Genomic DNA, 8476 nt, shown 5'->3' with positions numbered 1-8476 from the left:
GAGCTGGTTTTCACTTGAGAATCCTGAGGTGCAAAGCAAACAAACAGTGAGGAGTAGGCATGGAGAGAAAACCACAAATTAGCCAAGAGATTCCTTCCCCAAATAAGGCTTCCATAAAAAAAAAGAATTAATTTAATGGAAGGATCCCAATAAGAGATCACCCCCAAAGTAACAAATAAAAGTGTAATCTAAGAAGAAATTAAAATAAAACTGAATTAGCTTCTCAAAAAATAACTAGCATTCTAAAAATAAATGGAAGGCTATGAAGCAAAAACAGTTGGATATGTATCAAGTTGGATATGGAAAAAGAACACATTAGTAATCTCAGCAACAAGAAAATACAGTTACTCAAAGATAGATCCCTCGTTTGCAGAAGGAATATTTGGCTATTTCAAAATCGAACAGGTGGAGATTATTTTGTCCTGAAAGAGTCTGGGATTTCACAGGGTTATTACCCACTAATTGATCTCTGGTTAGGATCACTCTCAACAAAGCCTTGAAGCTTCCTGGTAGGAAAAAAAAAAGAAGCATTAAAATTAGATGGCAGCTTCCTGAGTAAATGAGGTATTTTCCCCCTCATCCAGACTAACAGTCCCAAACCTATCAATGTTTGGAAAAGCCTGAATTGGTATGACTTCCCTGTGAGGAACAGAGCTAGCAGAAAAAAAGCGCAGCATATATGTCACACATTTAAGCCAATGTCAAGTAAAATGCCTATGCCTTTAGAGTGTTTAATACCTAAGGTCCCAGCTCTCATCTACTTGAAATAGCCATGAATCATAGCCTTCTACCCAGCTCTGACCATCTATTATCACTTGCAGGGTCCTCCAGGTTAAATGGGCCACTACTATTTCATCTAGAAAAAAAGAAAAAGTCATCTCTCAACTGGCCATTGACGTACACTTTTTACATTGAAGAATGTAGTTATTGCAACAGCTGAACTGGTTACCGAACATTTGTTCAAGCATTTTATGCATACATGACTCTACTTAATGCTAAGCAAGAAGAAACACGTAGGTGCAGCCCATGTAGGCCCTCAGGGCGTGGGTTGTGTGCCATGTTGGAAATGTTGGTGAGCCAAGAAGCTGTCAGCACCACGCTTGCCGGTGCCAAGAGAGGTCTGAGCAGACTGCTCAGCGTTGGCACTCTTCCTTCCCCGACAGAAATACTGATGATGAGATGGACACCACGGCTGTTGTCCTGGTCCCTGTCAGAACAAGAAATCACAAGTAGGTTTGCTTGAAACAGCCCTTCAGTATCTTCGAGGAAACAAACACAAACTATTCTTAGCTGGTGTGGGGGAGCGGGGGATCAGAGGCAGGCTGAAGCTAAGCATAGTAGACACAGTGCTTTATCTTCTACAGAGAGTATTCTTTCTAATAGTAAGTAAAATTAATGGGAATTTAAAAAGAAGTTCAACTTTTTACCTAATTCCCCAAATTATATGTTTCATTCTACCATTAAGTTTTTTTTCATTAGCTACCCAGAGCAAATATAAAGTCAGATAACTCTGGGATTTATGCAAGTAGTCAGTGTGTATAGCCAATGCAGAAAAAACAAACAACCTCCAAACATGTGAGTAAAGAATAATTAAGGCACCAATCAAGTCTGACCGAATCTGTTAGATTAGAATTGACAACATTCTGTCAAACAGGCATTCAGCAACAAGAACATTATAAATAATTATTCAGCAAGCAATCAATTATAAAGTTATTACTGAATGTAATTGCTATTAATTTTAATATGATTTAATTTATACATATTACAAGGATATATTAATATTTTGCTATTTGTTTTCCTTATTAAGACTGTGGATTAGATAATATTTATTTGCTTGAAAATTAAAAACAAAATAAAACTCTATTATAGGGAACACAAATCATGATATTGTTTTTTCTTCCTGTATCTTCAGGAGACTGAGATTCTGTGTGAAGCTCTGAGAGTCCAAATGCTATGAGTTTTTATCATGTACTGTAGAGTAAACCGTAAAAACATAATTTTTTTTAGAGAACATCAATAAATTTAGTACATACATGACTGAAAATTCATAAAGCCTAGCAGGAAGTGAAAAAAAGAGAGGAAGAAATGGTTTATTAAATTATTTGAGAACCTGTATTTACATTTATTTACCTTTAGACAAAGTTGGCTGAGGAATTGCCGGCTTGATACCTGTATCTTCTGTATATATAACTGCCCCTAAAGCAAAGGGCACTTCATTCCAGGTGGACCTTGAATGATAAATGATGAATGAGAGATAGGGCCTGAGAACAAAGTATGGTTAGCAAGTTTCCTAGAGATTGTATCAAAACACACAAAAAAACCCTCTAAGAATGAAAATTCCCATTTAAACAATACCCAGATACTGATAATACCTCTCAATTCATTGAGAAAGAAGCCTGTCACTCACACTGAATTCTGATGGTCTTGAAGAATATGTGCGGGGGCGGTGAGGGGGGCTGCCTGTTGGGTCAGTGTACTGATAATACCTCTCAATTCATTGAGAAAGAAGCCTGTTACTCACACTGAATTCGGATAGTCTTGAAGAATATGTGCGGGGGCAGGGGAGGGGGTGGTGCGGAGGTGCCTGTTGGGTCAGTGTGTATATGGGTTGGCCATATGAAACTGTCACAAATACTCCCATTGAAAATCAAGATTCCATGACCAATCAACTTTTGATAGTATGTTTTTTTTATCTCTAGCATCTCTCATATTCTGAAATAATACATAATTTTCAATTTGAGAGTAATCAAAAGAAACTCTGAATTAAATGTAGACTCAGGTTCAAGCCTTGGATTTGCCATTTGCCACCTGTGTAATCTTTTAACTTTCTTTGAACCTTGTTTTTCCATTTACAAAATAATGTTACTCTGTAACAGATGATCAAACTATCGTCTTGAACTGAAATCCATGATTCTGTGATTCTTAGTTTCTAAGTTCTGTTGTTGTTACTCAGTTTCTGCAATCAACAGTACATCACATATCTGTAAGACCAGCTGAATGATTTTTTGGGGATAAGATTAGTCTCAACTAATTCACAGAGAACAGAGATATGTTTATTCTACAACAAGCATGTCAAACTTGCAGCCCAAGGCTGCATGCGGCCCACAAGGAATATTATTGTATGCATGATTTAAATCACCCAACATATTACAGTTTCACGCCAAGTTAGCACCTTCATCGGGGAATGAAATCAAGCAATTGATATTGATATAGAATATGTCAGAACATGTAAACCATTCTGGGAACAATAGCCATGTAATGAATTGAGCAGTCACCATTATCTTATGAATTTATTATTTGTGATAAATAAAAATAAAACTCTAAAAACATAATATTTCCTTTTTATGGTTTTTCTCTAGTTAAAAAGATTATATAAAATTCCTATAATGATGATATAAACACATTTTATTATTAATTCATTCTTTTTTGTTTAAAGGTAATTTGAAAGTTGGGAATTTCATTTGTCCTTTTTATTTTCTTTGTGTTTCTATTTTTCTTCTTCCTCTCTCTTTCCTTTTCCTTTTAGTCAGATTGAAGGTTTAAATGGTGTCACAAAGCTATCTTTTGGAGAATTCCCATGTTGCCTCTTTGGGGACTTAATATTTTATCACCTTTGCATCATTATACAAATTAACCACAAACAATCTCTTTCTCTGGGTTACCTTTGCAATTGTAAATGGTATAATTTCTTTGTGGTTTGCACAAGCCATTAGTCAGGGACATTTTAATTAAATGTGATGTGATAATTGCCTTTCCTAGCAAATTTAGTGTGGGGGACCTATCAGACAAACTGAAAAAATTGAACTATTGGATTTTTAAATTTGGGTTTAATCGTATAGAAGTCTTAAGTGATTGCTCAGATCTTCAGAAGAGCTAAGAGGAGTAGGAAAAGGTAATACATGTTGCATGTTAAACTTGTGCGTACACACACACACACACACACACACACACCCTTAAACAGCATTATTATGAATGAACACGTTTCCCTTCTTAACGTGAGCCTTGTGCTGGCGAGAGGTGACAAATTGACAACATTGGGAAAAAGAGTCTCCCATCCAGAGGGGGGTAGCAGATTGACAGTCACAGGGCTAAATCCTTCTCTCTCACCTCCACCAGCTGGTGGGCACCATGCAGGAAGGCGAGGCTTGGCTGCTTCTGAAATGTCTGCTCAGGATTCACGTCCTGTGACCTGCTCAGCTCCTGGCCTCTCTGCAGAGCCCACCACCAGCAGGGGAGTTAATTACTGCCAGTCTGTAACGTGGCCCCCCCCTCCCCGGGAGTAGCTGAACGGGGGTCACCTCTTTCACAGCTAACTCCTATCCCAGCTGTGAACAGCGATTAATCAGTGAAGACTGGTTCTCACCATGATCAGATGGAGATATGCACTGGAGACGAGAGTGAAGGCTTCATAATGAATTCCTGTAGTCATCCAAGTCCCCACTAGTCTGGCTAGCGTTCTAAAATGAGATTTTAAAAATCTCTGCACATTCTTATGTCCTTGACCGTGTGTATATTTTTGCTCTCTGTCTGGTCTCCATTTCTCTCTGCATAAGCAGTTTTAGGCTTTACTTAAGTGTTGCATTTCCAAGTGCTCATGACTTCCTGCAGGGCTCGACACATATCACTCATGCCCTATTTTACAGGGTGAGCGGGTAATTAGCATCTTTTACAATTAGCCAGGATTTGTTCTGTTAATTTCATTCCCCGATGAAGGTGCTAACTTGGCGTGAAACTGTAGTATGCTGGGTGATTTAAATCTCCACTGATGGGTGGAAATCACATGCCATGCCTTCACTGTTGAGAAAGCGAACAGTGTCCATTTATAAGAGATGGTATTTGAAAAGTGATGTTGGTGTGATTGAATGTGTGAATGTATAATGAAGGCTATTTTATCAGATAGCCCCTTTCTGATAAAATTGTATTAAAATGACGTGGCAGCTCCTTGAAAAGAGATTCTTAAGAGAGAGATATGCACTCATCTTTTAAGAGTAGCTGTCAGTCACAGTGTCACTGGGGCCTAAAAGGGAAAGAGTCACACCTGTGTTTTAAGCAGCAAATAGAAGAAGACACCATACTGATATGAAGGGCCTTTTCCTAAACAAGCTGTAAGATATAGCTTTTAACAACACAGGGACCACACTTCTTTAAGAAATTTTCAATTGAGCGACTGGGCACATATACGATTAGATTTACTGTAATGATGCCCTTAACTTGTTTCCAATTTAAGCATAAGTCTTTAATGTTTAGTCTGAGACTTTATAGTCAATCAAGAAATCTAGTCTCCACTGGAAGTTATGTTTCTGGCAAACCTGAGTTATATCTGTTGTTTTACCCTACTTATCATAAGTTTTCAAAAGAATAAGTTTTGTTTTTGTTTTTTTTTAAGATTTTTAATCTAGCAGAAATTTGGAGGACATCCCTGTAGCCAAGTAATTATAGAACATCATCGATGATGGGGAAAACTGACATTATGTGCCTCTCATTAAGATGCTTTAGAGAAAACACTTTAGGTAGTATACTTAGGCAAAATTAAAGACTCATATCAGATGCTCATCAGGATGAATATGCTACCAAATAACTTTTCCTAAATAATTTTGAAGTATTATTTGAAAAGATCAGCGCCAGGAAAGATAAAGAATGGCTTAGAAATGGTATCAGATTAAAGAAAACTAAAGAGCTATGAAAATGAACACAATGTGTGATTTGGTATTGGATCCTTGTTATGGTAAATTGCTGTAAAATGCATTTTTAAGACAATGTAAATTAATTTTCAAATATGTACAATAACCAATGTGTACATGGATGGATTAAGTAGAAATACCTAAAAGAAAAGCTTTTGTGTCTATGTATTAGATAGTAGTAATAAAAGTGTTTCTTTAATAAAGAAGACAATATAAAATTTGAATATCAATTTTGGATTAGACAATAGTATCTCATCATTATACATTTCTTTAACTTTATAAGCATACTATGACTATTTATAATAATGTGTTCTATGAGGATATATGCTGAAATACTTAGAGGTGAAGGATCATTAGACCTGCAACTTCTTCTGAAATTATTAAGTCAATAAGTACCTAAGTAAGCTGTGCGGCTGCACATGGAGGGGCCAGCTTTGAAATGCAGCGGGATTTAGCGGGTTTGCCCTGTCCCCAGGGGTGCAGATTAAAGCTGGTGCCTGCAGGTTTCTAGAGAACTGAGGAACTCCTGGAAGTGAAACCCTCCCAGCTCAGCAAAGAGGTCTGGGTAGCTAAAGAGGAAGCCTTAGAAACTGCAAATTGTAAGAAGAGAATGTCTCACAAATAAGCCAAGACCTGCTGGTACAGCTGAGTCAGTATGCAGCTGGGAGTAGATGGCAGATACCGGAATGTTTTGGAGGAGTGGGGGATGAAGCAGTTTTTATTGGTGCAGAGGACAGTTTTATGGTTGAGTGGTAAACCTTGCTATTGCCTGCATTCAGCACCTTCAGTTTATACCACAACACCTATGGGGCAGGCACACCCAAAGGCTTTGGGGAGCTTCACTCCTGAAAATATTCTTTCCAATATTTTTATTGTCGTGACTACACAGAGCTGGTAGCACAAGTTTATCTCCTTCCACACTTCCTTTCAGAACACTCAAAGATCCGATTAGTGGTAGTGGGTAGTGTTGCTTTTCCTTTTCATCATGACCTTGACGGCCTATCCCTTTATACTCAATTACTAACTGGCCTACCGCAGGAAATGATCAGCCTTGCAGATAATCACAGATTAGCTGTAATTTTAACCAATCAGATGACAATAAAGATTGATAGAATTCAGGCTTTAAAAAAAAAAGAGAGAAATTATGCTTTGCTGATACCAGCATTGGGAGAAAGTTGGGATCAAACTGGTGCAATACAGTTAACTTTCAATGGGATCAAAAGCAAAGGTTGGCAACATTGTACAAATACCAAGCCAGAAGGAACCTACAGGACTGTTTTTCCCTTATTTATTTATTTTTTAATTTTTTAAATCACCATTTATTCCCTCTTTTACCCTCCTCTTCCTCTACCCCCCTCAACCTTTCCCTCCAGCAATCACCACACTGTTATTCAATCACACCTCAGGGATTTAGAAATGCTGTTGTTGCTACTTCATGTTCATTTCAAATACAATGTTCATTGAATTCCCAGAAATGGTCACAAGAATCAGAAGAACAAGAAGAATCCAAAGACCAGTCTGTGAGATGCAATGTATACAAATAGTAGGAAGACTCCTTACTTTAAAATATAAACACATGCTAAGGCATTAATGGATCAGGAATATATTAAATGAAATATAGTTAATACATATGATTCTCTGAAAGAGTTTTCTGCAACTATATTGTTCCATGTTTTCAATTTTAGTAACATTCACTAGGGATGATATGGGTTGTGTTTTGCGACTGTGGAAAGCTGATATCATGTGGCCAATCTCAATTTAAAATTCAGGCTGTTCTTTCCTCCTTTCTTTGCTAATTGCCTAGAAAATCCTAGGAAGAAAAGGTTATTTTTTTACATTCCTTTTGTGTTCTCCTCCTTAAATGTAGCTTTGATAATTCTTAAAATGACCCATTTTATTATTATAAAGGGTCAGCATAACATTACATTCAATTTTATGGGTAAGATACACATTTTAGCTAACCAATCTGATTTTAGTTACCTCAGTCCTAAAATCTAAGCCATTTGTTTATTTTTTATTATTTTTATAATGTTAAAAAAAGGACTTTGGAACTGCTATTTCATTTAGAATTTACCTGGAACATATATCTTCCAGAATAGCCAAGTCAATAAGTTCACAGCTATTTCTGCATTTGTGATTCATTCTAGAATTCTAGATATATAGACATTTTTCTTTGAATAATCTTAACACTGCTTGAATTAATTAAACATTTGGATTCCGTCTGGCCAGCACAGCTTGGTGATTAAGCATTGACCTATGAACCAGGAGGTCACAGTTTGATTCCCAGTCAGCGCACATGCCCGGGGTTGCGGGCTCCATTCCCCGTGTGATTTGTGATTCATTCTAGAATTCTAGATATATAGACATTTTTCTTTGAATAATCTTAACACTGCTTGAATTAATTAAACATTTGGATTCCGTCTGGCCAGCACAGCTTGGTGATTAAGCATTGACCTATGAACCAGGAGGTCACAGTTTGATTCCCAGTCAGGGCACATGCCCGGGGTTGCGGGCTCCATTCCCAGTGTGAGGCATGCAAGAGGAAGCTGATCAATGATTTTCTCTCATCATTGATATTTCTATCTCTCTCTCCCTCTTCCTTCCTCCCTGAAATCAATAAAAATATATTTTAAAAATTCAGATTTAAGGGTTTCAAAATATAATGAAATAAATAAGCAGTATATATGTACATATTGTACATCTATTAACAGAAAGTGAAAGAGAGGGAAAGTGTATGTAGTGAGTTTACAGTTAGTACCTCTAAAGCAAAACATCTGGAAATTTATTGGACTCTG

General features: G+C 37.1%; 1 pseudogene; it reads left to right on the top strand.

The window, feature by feature from the left end:
* Positions 1-1057: 1057 nt before the first annotated feature.
* On the top strand, positions 1058-7225 carry LOC102256057 (annotated as a pseudogene).
* The last annotated feature ends 1251 nt before the right edge of the window (positions 7226-8476 follow it).

This window comes from Myotis brandtii, unplaced genomic scaffold, assembly GCF_000412655.1.
Source record: "Myotis brandtii unplaced genomic scaffold, ASM41265v1 scaffold16, whole genome shotgun sequence".
Classification (NCBI taxonomy): Eukaryota; Metazoa; Chordata; class Mammalia; order Chiroptera; family Vespertilionidae; genus Myotis; species Myotis brandtii.
This window is presented reverse-complemented; position numbering and strand designations above follow the sequence as displayed.